Below are 13591 nucleotides of genomic sequence, written 5' to 3'. Positions count from 1 at the left end.
ACCGTTGCAATGGCGGCAAAAAAAACTCCTAAGTGTTCAAACCGAACGGGAGGGACACTTAAAGGGACACTCAGGTTTTATTAAATTTTCATGATTCAGATACAGCATGTAATTTTTAACAACTTTCCAATTTACTTCCATTAAAAAAAATGTGCACAGTCTTTTATATTTACACTTTTTTTGAGTCATCAGCTCCTACTGAGCATGTGCAAGAACTCAAACTATACGTATATGCATTTGTGATTGGCTGATTGCTATCACATGGTACGGGGGAGTGGAAATATATGTAACTTTGAAATGTGTTAGAAAAGAATCTACTACTCATTTGAAATTCAGAGTAAATGTTATTGTATTGTCTTGTTACCATGCATTTGTTGATTATGCAAATCTGCTGTGTTTACTGGTCCTTTAACTCCTATTTTAAATCTATGGAGCATCAATCTGCAGATGAGGGGGAAACCTCTGTAATTGATAATATAACCAACACCTCACAAGCTAGAGAAGATTCACTCATTACAAAGGCTGACCTGAGAAATTTAACAACCAAATCTGATCTCATTTTTTATGACACAAGTCAGCAAGGTTATTAAAGATGGAATAGCCGAGGTGAAAAGGGATATGAGCGAGTTAGGAAACTGAGTGCTCTGCCTAGAAAAGCACACGGAAGAGTTGGTTTACAATTTCATTCTGCTGTTTTAAAGCAGAGGACATATGATCTGCTGACATCTCCAATTGATAATGCAAGTTGGACTTGGATAATAGGAGCTGCCGTTGTAATCTTAGGATACGCAGGGTCCCTGAGAAAATCCTCCCCGCTCAAATTTCTTCATATCTGCATTACTTATTTAAATTCTTACTGGGTACGGATTTAAGAGACACTATTAGTTTGGACATGGCACATAGAGCCTTAAGGGCAAAGCCCACGGCTACAGCAGCGCCGAGAGACATTACCATGTGCTATCATAAATTTGGGGACAAAGAGCGCATTTTACAAGCTGCGAGGAAAAAAGCTCCTATAAGATTTGGTGAGGACCCAAACCAAATATATACTGATCTGAGTCCGATCACACTTGCAAAACGGAAGGAGGCGAGATAACTCACGCTACACCAGCAGGACTTGGGGATCCAGAACAGGTGGGGATTCCCATTTACGATTATTGTATCAAAAGAATATAAAACCTTTACTTATAAGAAACCCGATGACCTGAAGCAGTTTTGCAAAAAATTGGATATCCCTCAACCATCACTCCCCAGGATTTCAGTAAATGATCAAAATGAGCAATTAAAGAAAACTACACCCAAACCCCAAAGCTCAGGATGGACCTCTATACCAGCTAAGAGACGAAATACCGCCTTGTGGTCAAAATTGACAATGGAAGCAGCTTCGGATCCAGCCTGATCCTTACCAAAACAATAACATTGTAACATGGAAAGATTAGGGAGTGCTCCTTGCTATGGAACATTCACTGCACTGACATTTTATTTTGGTTTTCAAACTTTGAATCACATTTGGATGCCTGAAAGGAGATGGTCTGCAATTGATTTTGCCAAATTTTTCTCCCCTGTAATACGAAGTAGCAATCAGCTGCTCCACAATGTTATTTAGTATAGGGAATGTTTGAAACATCAGTTTAGTCTGTATTTTCAATGTATTGTTTATTTTTAGTGCTCACTATCCAGAAACTTGTAAATAGATGCTGTCTACCTATGCATTATAAAATGTCACTAAGAGGTTCCAGTTATGCTCATGACCCTTTCCTGGTAGAGAAGGTTAGGACAACCGCCATGATCCTGCAGACCAGTCCATCTTCTCACATATGACTCATGCATGACACAAAGATTAACATAGTAACACAAGATGTCAAGGGTTTTAACTCTCCCACAAAGAGATCCATAGCATTACGGAGTTTCGCTAAACATAGGGATTCTATAATATTTTACAGGAAACATACCTTCCTAACATCAGCGGAGCCTAGATGTAGATCTTAAGATTTCCCAAATGGATTCTTTCACAAAGGTATAAGTTGTAATCCTTTTTCATAAACTACTACATTTTCAGATATTAAATAGGGTGACAGATAGTGAGGAGAGAATATTGATCTTGGTAGGCCTTTTTAATAGACCAGTAACGCTGGTAAACACATACACTCCCAATTCTGGGAGGCATAGGTTCTTTCAACGGCTCTCATCCCTGGTGATGGAACATAAAAAAGGAGTTTTGATTTTAGGTGGTGACCTGAATGTCACGCTTGACCCGAAACTGGACGCGTCCTCAGGACACACCCAACCCCAAGCTAGACCCCATAATATAGTGTACAGATTTATAGAACAATTAGGCATAATAGACACAGAGTGCAGCATCCAACCCAGCACAATTATACCTTTTTCTCACACCCTTGGTCGGTCTACACCAGACTGGATTATTTGTTCATAGATCGGAATCACCTCTCACAATTAAGAGAATCCGATATTCAGCCTAAAGGTGTGATCAGACCATTCGGAAGTATATGCCGAGGTAGACTGGCCAGACTGACCGTTGATCCCGTTTCAATGGAGGATGGATGATTCATTGTTGCATTACCCAGATACCTTAGAATCTATAGACAAATTGCTTTAATTTTAAATTAACACTATAGCAGATTCTTCCCCAGGGAGCGTGCGGGAGGCACATAAGGCGGTAATAAGGAGGGAATGTATTAAAATTAAGTTATACAAGTGGAAAATATATAAAGCCACCATAGTTTCCTTGACAGATTAGGAGCCTGGAACTTAAACATAAGAACAATCTGAAAAATAAAAACACTTTTACAGCTTGCTAATGAGACAAGATTTACACTCTTACTAAAAGAAGCTCAAAGAAAAGCCTCATACCTTAGAAAGTCCTTTTTCTATGAGAATAAGAGCAGGCGCGTCCTTGGCGAGATTTTTAAAGACAATTGATTAAAACACAGATAAAACTTCAGACAACATATATACATAAAAGCCAGGAAATAGCAAACCTCTGGTACATATTATGAAAAAGTGTACAATCTCAGCACATGTGAGGATCCAGAGCATCTGGAAAAAAATGAAGGAATACCTTAAGACAGCGGATGTCCCTAAATTAATGAATAGCGACAAAGATAAATTAGGAGCAGCCAAAACACATTACAAGAAATTCTAAAAGCAATCGCAAGTTTACCTTCCGGGAAAAGTCCAGGGCCGGACGGGTTTACAAACTCATACTACAAAAAATTTTAAGAAATAATTGCACCACACCTACAACATCTTTTTAAAAATTAGACAGTGGACAGGAGCTACCCAAAGAAATGCTATTGGCACATCTCAGTTATACCGAAAAGAAATAAACTGCCTACAAACCCGGGCAGCTACAGGCCAATCTATGTTAAATACAGACGTAAAGATATTGGGGAAAATTCTTGTACAGTGTTTGACGGGTCTTCTGGGAGACATTGTCCACTGATCAAGTGGGCTTTGTCCCCTGCAGAGAGGAAATGGACAATAGTGTTAGAACCCCGACGCTGATGTCCTATTCCAAAAAGGCTATACTGGCGGTGATCCTCGCGACCGACGCGGAAAAAGCGTTTGATCGGATCAATTGGCAATTTTTAAAAGAAACATTATCAACATTTGGAATTGGCCCCAATATGATAATATGGATCCTTAGTTTGTATTCCGCCAGCTGCAAAGGTAAAAGCAAACTGTCTGCTCTCTAAATCTTTCAACATTAGGAAATGAACAAGACAGGGGTGTCTCCTGTCCCCTACATTTTTTATACTGACCATGAAGATCATGGCAGCACACATCAGAGCAAATAATACTATTAAAAATAAAAAAGGTATCAACGTAGGCCAATAGTTTCAAAGTTGGGTTATGCGCAGATGATGTGCTCTTCACAACAACATCGCCAGCAATTACAATCCCGGCAATATTAGAGCTTAAACAATTTTGGCCAGTTTTCCAACTTCTTAGTTAATCCACAAACATCAGAACTGCTAAACATTTCACTGCCCCATAGGGAATATCAAACACTAGCTAAAATATGTCCTTTCAAATTAAGTCACTAAAATACTTAGGGATCCAGCTCTCGACATCAGAGACAACTTTATTCAACAGCAATTTCCTGACATTGCTGAATACAGTACAACAAGATCTAAAAAAATGGGAGGTAAAGCCAATTCGGCTGGTGGGGGCGTGTCCAGTGTATAAAAAAAGGACAACTTTACCTAGGATTCTCTATATAATGCAAGCGCTCCCAATAGGAGTACCTAACTGGTTCATAGCTCAAATACAGAAACATAAGTGTGTTTGGGGTCAAAGTAAACCTAGAGTCGGTAAAGACACGATGTATAGAGCCACTAGAAATAGAGGTTTAGGACTGCCATGTATAGCTAGATATTTGGAAGCCATTACCTTACAAAGAATATTATATTGGCATGGGGAGGGACAAACTAAAGCATGGGTGGCATTGGATTATTACATTTTAAGGGTTCCATCAGTAGGGACACTATGCTGGGTACCGAAGGCTTAGAGGCCCCCCACAGAGCTCAGATTACGAGATATATAAAAATGTGTTTGTCACATGGGACAACATTATTACACAAAATAAGCATGTTACGGGATTAGGTCACCACTTTTTCCCATACCCATAAATGCAGAACTTATAGGTGGTTTGGATAAGGGCTATCAGAGACAGACGGAGTGGGGCTATACTACCCCCATAAAGGACTTTATTTTGGAGGGTACCTTATTGGATAGAAGGGATCTGGGAGAGGTAGCAGGAGGTAACTACTCTAGTTGGCTCAAGTATGCACAACTGTTACACTTTATACAAACTTCACCATTCAGAACTGAAAACTCGAGGGAATCGACTCCTTTAGAAAAGCTATGCTATACTATGATAATAACGCTGCATGCCTTGTCCCTCAAGAAAATTACTACAATGCCTGAAAGACAAACTACTCAGCATACACGATCATGTGGCACGATGACTTGGGAGTGCACTTGGACAGGAAGGAATGGAACAGGATATTTAATACTAGACAAGCTTCTACCTCCCCACAACTGTTGGAACTTAATTTCAAGGTAGTCTTAAGATGGTACTTGACACCTACACTTAATATATAGCACAGCCAGCAACAAATGTTGGAGAGGCTGTAACATTAGGGAATGTTACAAGCACATGTGGTGGGGTTGTGTTAAAATTAAACCGCTGTGTGAGGGAATAGATACACACTTTAAAAAAATCTTGACTACGGACTTTGTCCTAACCCCTAGAATAGCTCTCTTAAAAGGACCTACCAAAAATCGCATGTAGACTGAGACGGACCCTACTACCGATAGGGCTGAATGGAGCTAAAGCTTTAATAGCACTGAAGTGGAAAACTCACAACACACTAATGGGTCGCATGTTGACGGAGAAAATATCCGATTTACTTATGTGACGGATCCCTGGCTACCCCGGCTGGGTAGCTCCGCCAAACAGGTCCTTCCACTACCTGGAACAAGCTGCTATGTAGCCCAGGAAAGTGATTCTAGCAGGAGCCCACCTAAATGACTAGACAGACTAGCATTCAGGTGAAATAAGAACTGATTTTATTGAAAACACACATCTCATCTTGATAAGACAAAGGACAATCCCACAATTTTCCCGCCATTCCCATCCCTCCAGACGGACCAGCACCTCCATAGCAGCCACAGTCCCTGGACACAGGGGTGGCGGTTTTGGGGTGATCCCGGTGGCACTTCCAGGGTGTCATTTTAAAGGCACAGTCTAAAAAATCAGCATGATTCGTTACTGGGGACCAGAGTTGAAGTCCATTGAAATTATGGGGTTAGGGGTGTCCAAAACCCCCGGTTCCCAAAAGGAGCTCCCTTCCAATAATTTCCCCAGCTCTTGTCCTTCTTAGGGGCTACCAATCCCTAAAAAGAGCAGAGCTCTAGGGCAAAGGGCTGCTGGAGCGACCAGGAGTAAAGTTAGCGGGTGTCCTGCGGCCGACCGGGAGTTCCAGGAGCCCGCCAGCCTGAGAGGGTTTAGGCAGGTGTCCTTTGTGAGGTGGCCAACCGGGAGTTCCAGGAGCCCGGCCAGCCTAGGAGGGTTTTCCCGGTCATAGACCAGCTCTTCTCTTAACACAAAAACAAGCCAACAAAAGCAAACAAAAAGCTTCTGGAGATTGTGGTTGCTCTGAGGAGCCCAAAACCACTGAGAAACAGGGGCGAGGTTGTAGGGGTTCAATCTCTACAGTCCAGTATCCGTGACAACTTACATTAGAAGAACAAAGATTTCTCAAACGACATAAATTGGATGATATTCGTAATATAAAGTTTTTATGGGAAGAATCTCTAATTGGTATATGATTTAATGACATTAGTAGGAAGGACGGGTCTGGAACCAACAATAGGGAATTACTCAGAATGGATCTTCTGTACAAGGTATACAGCGATAAACCAAGTGATGAATGATAGCTAAGAGAGTGAGCAAAGTTAGAGTATTTGGTTAAATTATTTTTGATTGAATTTTAGCTGTTAGGCTAGTTTTAGTCTCCTTGATAGATGGTTATATTTGTCTCTAATACAAGCCTTATTGAAGTATCGTTGACTGACAAAAGAGATTGTTAGAAAGAGGAATGTGATAATGTAAAACATGCATTGATTTGATACTGTACCACAGTGAATCCAGAAAAAAAAAAAAAAAAAAAAATTATATATATATATATATATATATATATATATATATATATATATATATATATATATTTTGTTTATATACTTTTTCTTGTGGGGAAAAAATAAAAATTAAAGCAAAGACAACATTGCCACCTTTTAACTGCTAAAAGCCACCACTACTCTTACTAAAGAGATTGACATGAACACAGCTAGACCCTAATCCTTGCTTGCATGGATAAGTACCCATAGAAGGGATTAAAGGGACACTGAACCCAATTTTTTTTCGTGATTCAGATAGAGCATGCAATTTTAAAACAACTTTCTAATTTACTCCTATTATCAATTTTTCTTCTTTCTCTTGCTTTCTTTATTTGAAAAAGAAGGCATCTAAGCTATTTATTTGGTTCAGAACCATGGAAAGCACTTGTTTATTGGTAGGTTAATTTACCCACCAATCAGCAAGAACAAGTGTGTGTTCACCAAAAATGGGCCGGCATCTAAACTTACATTCTTGCATTTCAAATAAAGATACCAAGAGAATAAAAAGAATTTAATAGGAGTAAATTAGAAAGTTGCATGCTCTACCTGAATCACGATAGAAGAAAAAAAAAAAAGTGGGTTCAGTGTTCCTTTAAATATCTTCAGACACCAAACTCGCACATCCTCCATTGACAGAGGCAAAGATAATGACTGGGGATTATGGGTAAGGGGAGTTACACTTAAAAGCTTTGCTGGGGTGCTCTTTGCCTCCTCCCGCTTGCCAGGAGTTAAATCTCACTAGTAATTTGAATGACAGTGTGGACTCTCCATGTTATAGGAAAGAAATCTACAGTCACTCACTGTTCTTTGGAACCTATGGGATTCAGGAATATATGGGCAGATATTCCATTTTAGGCATCTTGATCTCGTAAGCTCCAAGTGCACAGGCATATATTTGTTAGAGGTATAAGAGGTTTGTTTTTCTGACAGTATTACTACAAATGTGGGGCTGTCTTTATCTGGACACCTTGTTATATCCGTATTTCCTGATTGTATTACTCAAAGCACAGATAAGTTTGGGCAACAATTAAAGTGGAATAAGATAGTACAGTGACAAAATGACTGGGATAGGAAGGCATGTGCCTGAATTTGTAGAGCCCCAAGTAACACCCAAAACTAAAAATACCAGGACCATCAGGGTCCTAGGACCCAGAAAGTAGATGGTGCTCTTTAGGGAAACTCCAGAGTAATCTGGAATGAGCTAGAGAGATTGCTGTAAAATGGCTATCAGTAGTGACTCATCTGCAGTTTGCTGGGAAAAAAAAAAAAAAAAAAAAAGTGTAATAGTTGGGAGCCTTACATTACAAAAGTCCCAACAAGCACACAAAAAAAAAAATAAAAAAAAAAAAATAAAATAAAAAAAAAAAAAAAAACACTAAATCTGTCTGCTAAGTATATTGGTTGGCTACTTTACTGCTAGCATATATTTGTTAAGCCCTGACTTACCTTTTCTGCAATGGGTGTTTCCCTGTACCGCATTGGAGTTCAGGAAGTAGTAGGAAATTCAAAAAGAGGAACATAGTAAATATTTACACTGTGATAGAACGGAACAGTGACACCTGCAGGTAGAAATTAAAAGTGCAGGCTTTTTTTTTTTTTTTTTTTACTGTTATGGCCGGTCTTTCTGCAGACACACAGTTTCTGCGATGAGATCGCACATCGTTCTGCCTTGGGGCAAACAAGATACTCAAGATGCGAGTATTCAAGTGGTTATAAAGAAAATTGAAGAATCAGGAGAGGTCAAGGGGAAAAAAAAAAATCAAGAAAATTTTCAAAATCTGATGAGAAGTTTCTCAGAGTTTCTTCTTTGAGAGAGACAGGAAGACGTCCAGCAAGGACCTGGCTCAGCATCTGGCATCTTCATCTGAATGCCAAGTTGACCCTTTTACAGTCCGAAGAAGCTTGATCAGCAGTAGTCTTTGTGAAAGGGTAGTAGCCAAGAAACCCCTTTTTCGGAAGGGGGAACAGGGTGAAAAGGCTAAAATATGCTAAAGCTTACAAAGATTGGAATGAAGATCAGTGGAAAAGAATATTATGGAGTGACTTATCCAAGTTTGAAATGTTTGGGTCTAATTATCGAAAATGAGACGAATTGGAGAGAGATGGAAAAGTGCATGCAGCCTTCAGATGAACATGGTGGAGGGTCTGTCCTAGTTTGGGGCTGCATTTCTGCCAGTGGTGTTGACAATGTTGTCCGAATCGATGATCATGAATGCTGATAAGTACAGACTGGAAAGCGCTGATTGGGAATTACTTTATTTTTCAGCATGATAACAATCCGAAGCACACTGATAGTGTAATGAAATCATATTTGGAGAGAAAACCCAACAGATAAAACACTGGCAGTCATGGCCTCCATAGTGTCCATTTGAAAGAAGCCTGGTATAGTTAAAGATGTGCTTAGTGTCAAGGGAGGTCACACTAAATACTGATTTTTGAAGAAGCCGTTTTGTTCTGAGATATAGATATATATTGAGAGCAGATTGCACTCCAAGCTAACAAATGTTCCAATACCCTGGGGGTGCTGCAAAATAGGCATACAAAACAGAAAAAACAAAGCGCACTCCTAGGGAACCTTTTTCAAATCCTTTTACTGGTGAACGTTTTCGGACGTGATATGTCCGAAAACGTTCACCAGTAAAAGGATTTGAAAAAGGTTCCCTAGGAGTGCGCTTTGTTTTTTCTGAGATATATATAGATATATATATAGTGTACAAGAGACCGGAATAAATATGGATTATCATGGTGGCCTAAGACCTTTGATAGATATATCCCCCAGTTTTTTCTCTCTCATGATTCAGATAGAGAATGTATTTTAAGCAACTTTCTAATTCACTCCTTTTTTCCTCTGTCTGTTCTCTTGGTGTCCTTATTTGAAAAGCAGGAATGTAAGCTAAGGAGCCAGACCATTTTTTGGTTTAGCACCCTGGGTAGGGCTTGCAGAATGGTATCTGCATTCCTGCTTTTTAAACAAAGATACAAAGAGAACAAAGAAATAAACAGAAGTAAATTAGAAAGTTGTTTAAAATGTCATGTTCTATATGAATCATGAAAGAAAAAGAAAGAAAAATACATACATTTGGTTTTCATATCCATTTAAAAAACACTAGTTTAAAAAACCTGCTGCTAGAAGTGGTTTTGCTTTAAGCAACTTTAAAAGGGACAGTAAACAACGTATAATCACAAGTAAGTTCTGTTGCTATAGAATAACATAGCCAAGTCTTAAAGGGACATGAAACCCAAAGCATTTCTTTCATGATTCAGATAGAGAATACAATTCCAAACAACTTTCCCAATTTACTTCTATTTAATTTGCTTCATTCTATTGTTATCCTTTGCTGAAAAGTTTGTCTAGGAAAGCTCAGGAGCAGCAAAGAACCTATGTTCTAGCTGCTGATCGGTGGATGCATATATTGGCTTACCCATTTGTTCACTTAGAAACCAGTAGTGCATTGCTGCTCCTTCAACACATGATACCAAGAGAATGAAACAAAATAAATAATCTAAGTAAATTAGAAAGTTGTTTCAAATTGTATTTTTTGGGGGTTTCATATCCATTTAATGTTTTAAAAACAAATAAACTATTGATTACTAATTGCAGTAAAAAGGCTAACTGCACCCACCATTTGCCTTATCTGGAGCAGCCAATCCAGGATTTAGTCTGCAGACAGCAAGGCTAGCCACTACCATAAAATTAGTATTAAGCACTCGGTTTTGCAGTTACCAGCTAAAGCCAATTAGTGAAACATATGTAGCAGAGTTAGAGTTGATAAGTCAGCAGGGTGTTTTCTCATGCTCTAAGAATAAGAAATTGCTAAATAACAAAAAGGAGACAAAATAAATAAAAATATTGCAAACGTGTTTTGTTTATATAAAACTATCAAGATGTGGATAAATGAGCTTTGAGCCAAGTTGACCAACCAGAATTTGGACACAACCAACCTGCAAAAACTCATTTCAGAGAGGTGACTTCACCCGCTACTGCACCGCCCCCCTCCCTCCCTCCCAGTTATATATTGGACAAATTGAAACCCTAAATAAGATAGAGACTTATCATTAAAGTAGCTTCCCACTAAAGTCACACACAAAAAAAAGTAGCTTTATTGCACAACCACATACAACAAACCTATATTTCAGTGACCGTACGCTTGTTGAATGCTTAAATATTTTAGAATACAAAGTTTAATTATGTGCAGTTAATAAAGTAGTATTTGGGTTTCATTTTATTAAAATCAGTGGGGGGCTTTTTGGTTACTGATGCTTTGAGAGTTCTATAATGTCCAGCAACTAAAAGCATTCCTTAAAGAAACACTTTTCTGAATTTGGGCCACATTGGATCATGGTACTTGGAGTTTCAGGGAGATTGCATTCCATTTGCTGGCATCAGGGAGCAGCTATTACAATCAGGGAGACCCCCTGAACTTCAGGGAGAGTTGGGATGCATACATACGGTACCAAGAAACGATACAACTTTTTATCACAAAGATATATAACACGAACACATATATAAAAAGTAAAAAAAAAAATTACCAATGCAGGAAGTACTGAGACAAATCGCCTTCAAAGTATCACAGGGCAAAGTGTGACAGAACTCAGTTAAATATAAACACCTTTCCAAGTGTGAGCAAGCGCAAACCAAAGCAGCCACTGTTTTCCCCTTTGGGCATTTGATAGCCTCCTCCCCAAATACCTCCACAGAGCAGACAGCAAACAAGCTGACTCCTCAACAGAGCGGTAGGCCGCTTCAAAATGGCTGTTTTCACCCCGCAGTAGAAAACAATTTTTATAGAACATGTTAAAAACTTATTGTGAAAAGTATTAATCCGATATATATATATATATATCTATATTCAACCTCTTCATTAACCTGGTGGCTGCCAAAAAGGCCTGCAACTTATCACATAGCAATAGGTTGCGATCCAAGACCCATGGTGCCAAGTATTAACGTAGAACGGTGGCAAGCAGCTGAAGAAAAAGAAAACCCATCAACACGCAGCGAATGTACACCCTCACCTCTCTTGTAATGTTTCTTTCAGCCCCCTTTGGACCCTCGTAGATATGGCGTCCACTTTTATTGTCAAATAGCACCACCTCCAACAGTTACGTGATGAAGTGAGTCAAAAGCATTCTCGGATAGCTACTCCTCTCAGCATTCTTCCTGGTACGCAAGGGTTATGAAAATCTATTGGCAGACATTTTTGTTGTGGGTGAACTGTAAATTGTAAGCAGAAAAGTGTTCAAATGAAGATTTTCTGCTTCTACTTTGATAAAAATTTGCTAAAATACCCAGAATGTTACGACACATCAATATATTGAAGTTTATTTAAAAAACTACGGAGGTGTATAAGGTTTCAGTTGTGAGTTATAAGCAAGGGTTACAAACACTTCCTTATTTCGAGGGATCTCCTTTATTTTCCCAAACATTTTTACATTCTCCCAGGCTCCCTTATTTTTACATGTAAAATCTTAATTTCAAATATTTATCTTGCAGTCTTATTTAGTTAATTTGTATGTATCTAATAGTTAACGTCTTTACTCCTACTGTGTCTAAATGAGAAACAGAGTTCACAGATTTTATTTTCAGTAACCACTGAATTTTTTTAGATTCATTAGTACCTTATTTTCTTTAAAAAGTTGGCAACTCTACTTATAGTAGTAATATAAATAACCATAGGATAATGTTTTAAGAAACTATAATTTAAAAAATAAATGTTCACACATCACCACACCATGTGCAGAATATACAGATGTTGTACAATACAAAGTTAGGATTCTGTCCTTTTTTTTACGTTATTTGTATCCCTTCCCCAGGTCCTTGATAAGAACGTCTGAGCTGCCTTAGAAGCTAATTTTGCAGTTTTCAGAGGAACAGACCACTGCATTTTTTAATATCATTCTTTCATTTTTGTTGTAGATTCTGAAAAGCTCAGCATATATGCAATAATATCTAAAAAGATCCACCAGTATTATGAGGGCTGTCACATGATTCTAGTGTAACCCTGTAACCTCTCACCTTATGTGCGTGAATGGTATCTGTATCCCCAAGGGGCTTCAAAGCCACCACCCTCTGTACTGAACTGTTTGCTTCTCCATATAGCTATTCATCCACACTGCTGTTAGCAATATTCACTGCCTCAAGCATGTGGATGAGGTCAGTGCTCGATTTAAAGTTATAGTAAACTGGGTTTATAAAGTGCATTTACATTTATGCACTGTACACAGATTCATTTCATACGTTTTGTTTAAATACGATCTCTAGAAAAGTATACCTTTTAAGTTTAACCCCTTAAGGACCAGCGACGTACCCTGTATGTCACTGGCCTTTTTTTGGGACTTGATTGTTTTATAGCACGGTCTTACCACCAGCGTTGAGACTGCTCTATTCCACAAAGCCTGCTGGAGGGAGGGCATTAATAGCGTGTTCTTGCTAGACTTGTGCTATTATGTCCTGAAAAACCCTTAACGACCAGTGACATACAGGGTACATTGTGGTCATTAAGGGGTTAAATCCTACCTCAACTTTGTCAGCCAGCTGTCACCATCTATTTTTTTATTTATTTATCAATGATAATGCAGCCCATGCAAAGTTGTACCTCCCTTTCCTCACAATAGTAGTACACTCATGTGCCTGTGAAGGAAGAAGATTCTGTCCTATTCTCTTAAAAAGTTGCTGATCTGGTCCATCTTTCTAAATTTCAGATTACTATATTTCAAAGTCCATTCCTGTTTTTACATTACTGACTAAGATCCAGTCCAGTCTGCTTCTGTACCTGTTCTATCCATGCAAACATTACCTCTCTATAAGGTCCAGTAGACACATCAAGGCCTATATATTGCAAGAGATGGAACCTTACAGAATGTAAAGGCTGAACCAAACAGCATAATG

The 13591-nt window shown here is 38.7% G+C and overlaps 1 protein-coding gene across 2 annotated transcripts in view; it reads right to left on the bottom strand.

Moving 5' to 3' along the window:
- MARCHF7 (membrane associated ring-CH-type finger 7) overlaps positions 1–12786 on the bottom strand; it is a 178157-nt gene extending 165371 nt beyond the window's left edge. The window contains exons 1-2 of one of the 2 annotated variants that reach the window (XM_053698346.1): positions 12719–12786; positions 11719–11917 (exon numbers count right to left, since the gene is read on the bottom strand). The gene's annotated coding sequence lies outside the window, so the exon portion shown is untranslated. The remainder of the gene's footprint in view (positions 1–11718; positions 11918–12718) is intronic. The other variant, XM_053698345.1, reaches the window with a different exon arrangement.
- Between the last annotated feature and the right edge of the window lie 805 nt (positions 12787–13591).

The sequence above is a fragment of the Bombina bombina genome, chromosome 1, assembly GCF_027579735.1.
Source record: "Bombina bombina isolate aBomBom1 chromosome 1, aBomBom1.pri, whole genome shotgun sequence".
In the NCBI taxonomy this organism is placed as follows: Eukaryota; Metazoa; Chordata; class Amphibia; order Anura; family Bombinatoridae; genus Bombina; species Bombina bombina.
The sequence above is the reverse complement of the archived record's forward strand: the minus strand, read 5'-3'. Positions and strand labels throughout refer to the sequence as shown.